Below are 2,312 nucleotides of genomic sequence, written 5' to 3'. Positions count from 1 at the left end.
AGAGCTTTCTCACAAGGAAGATGAGATTCTCCTCAACCAATCCACCTTCTTCCTACCCCAGGGCTGGGAAGACTGCCCAGATGTCCCGAGGGGTCCCCAGCACTGCCTGAATCATGTCCCCTTGCAGTGTCGGGGCATTTATGAACCGTCAGTGAGGATCATCCAAACATAGTCCAGATTTTATTTTTGCTACTTGTGTGTGGATGTGCATGTGTGTGTCTGAAGTTCTTAAAGCTTAAAAGAAAAAAGGCAAAAAAAGGAAGGTGTCCAGAGTAGGATCATGGTAATTACCCTTGGTTCATGCAGAGACTCACCTTCCTTCTTAAAAGCCTGTCCACTCCATGCCACTGATGTACTCTCCAGCGGGTGCTCGGCACCCTTGGACAGTCGGTGCCCGCCTGCACGCAGAGACCCGGTAGGTATGAGGGGCTAATGCAGGCATGGAAGGCAAAGAAAGGGAAACCACTTCAACTCCTGGTACGGCCAGTCGGAAATCACTCCCCTGCAGAGATGTGAAAAACAAACCGGTGACCGCCAAAGGCTTTGGGAAACATTTTAATCTTTCCTCTCCGTATTGCCCATTTATGTTGGCCCTCTTGACCCTCCCCTGTATCAGCTCCTGCTGTTTTCTTTCCTCTCCAGGGAGATATCACTGCTGCCAAATGGGTTTGCTCGCTGCAGCTTCCTCTTCCCGAGGGGCAGGAGAGCTGTGCATGTGGTCCTGGGCTGGCCCTGATACAGGGTTGCTCTAAGCACACATTTTTTCCCAGTTTTCCTGAGTCAGGGCTCAAGAACCATAAAGATTGTATGGGCAATACAGGTTGGGGAATGATAGAGAGATTTGTTTTTCTTTTTTTTTAATAGATAATGATTTTTTTAATATATAAACGTTTTTGTACGCAAAGTTATTTATTGATTTTCACTGTAACACTGATCTCCTGAAGGGACCTTCTGTGCCCTACGACACAGAAATCAATCCAATGCCACAGCCAATTTGATGTCCCGTGCCCTGAAGGGATGCTCGCACTGCACCCTCAAGCCTGTGTGCGCTTGGAGGCTGTGAGCACAGCCCCGGCACCCAGGGAGCCCCAGTGCACGTTGCAGGGGGGCCCCAACACAGCTTTCTGGGTGCCTGCAGCTCTCCATGAACCATCATATGATGGAGGGGGCTTTCAGAGCGGGACTCCTGGATTGCAGAAGGTAGAAAAGGGCCCTTCTGCTGTACCCACAGTCCAAGCGGAGCCTCAGAAAGCCCACGCCGCCGGGTCGGGAGGGTGCATGCCAAAATGGCACAGCTGAGCTTTGTCTGTACCTTGAGACATCAAGGTTTACTGTTCCAATAAAGGTTTTATTGTTCCATCAGGGTTTATCATTCCGATAAAGAACACTGCAGAGGTGGCAGAAATCATCAAGCCTTTTCCTACGGACGTGTGTGCATCCGCCATAGAAAAAATAAAAAAAAATAAACAAATAAACAGAAATCACATTACTTGAAATGGAGTGATGCGATTTTCTACCCCACAGCCCAGACTGCCAGCCCAGGCTCCCGCGTTTCAAACCACCTTTCCCCTCCAAACCTAGATCACCAAACCAGAAGGCACCAGTGCCTCTGGCTGGTGTGACACCAGCCTGCCTGCCTGCAGCCTATCTCTGATGCAGGTAGAAGAGGGGGTAAACCCTGATTTCCCTCGCCCCTGCAGGACTGCACGGATCCAGCATCTCTGGGGTGGGTCCGTCCTTCCCTTCGCGACCCTGGGAGCAGCGAGGCAGCCTCTCGCAGCCCCACCAACCCTGCAAAGGCCTGCCTCTATTTTTTCCATTCATCTGGTAAAGATAAGATCTCTCCCTAGAAACTTTACCTTTCATAAAACAAAAGCCTTATTAATTTCAACTGCAGGAGCCACAGGTTAAGTCAGAAAAGAGACGTAAATGGTGCACAGACGTCAGTCTTACATCCACCCCTACCCATTGTTTTAGCCCAAGCTGCTGATCTCTGACAGAGGCAGAAAACACTTTTAATCACCTACTCTGTTCCTGGGGGGCACACCAGGTTTTTCTCCTACGTGCTCTTGCTGGTGCCTGGTCCCAGGTTCCCAGGGCTGGGTGCACCGAGCCAGGCAGGGCAGAGTTTGAACTGCTCTTTTGTTCTGGACAGTAACTGTAGGGGCACTTCTGGGGCTAAATAACTCAGGATGGGTGTAAGGAGAACCCCACAACAGCCCAGGCAGCACTGATACAGGCAATAATCCCAAATCAACCGGGTGGTGGGTCAGCAGCAACCACAACTTCCAACCACAAGCAATCATATTGGG

Source organism: Accipiter gentilis, chromosome 10 (genome assembly GCF_929443795.1).
Source record: "Accipiter gentilis chromosome 10, bAccGen1.1, whole genome shotgun sequence".
NCBI classification, from domain to species: Eukaryota; Metazoa; Chordata; class Aves; order Accipitriformes; family Accipitridae; genus Astur; species Astur gentilis.
Note: the sequence above shows the minus strand (reverse complement) of the source record.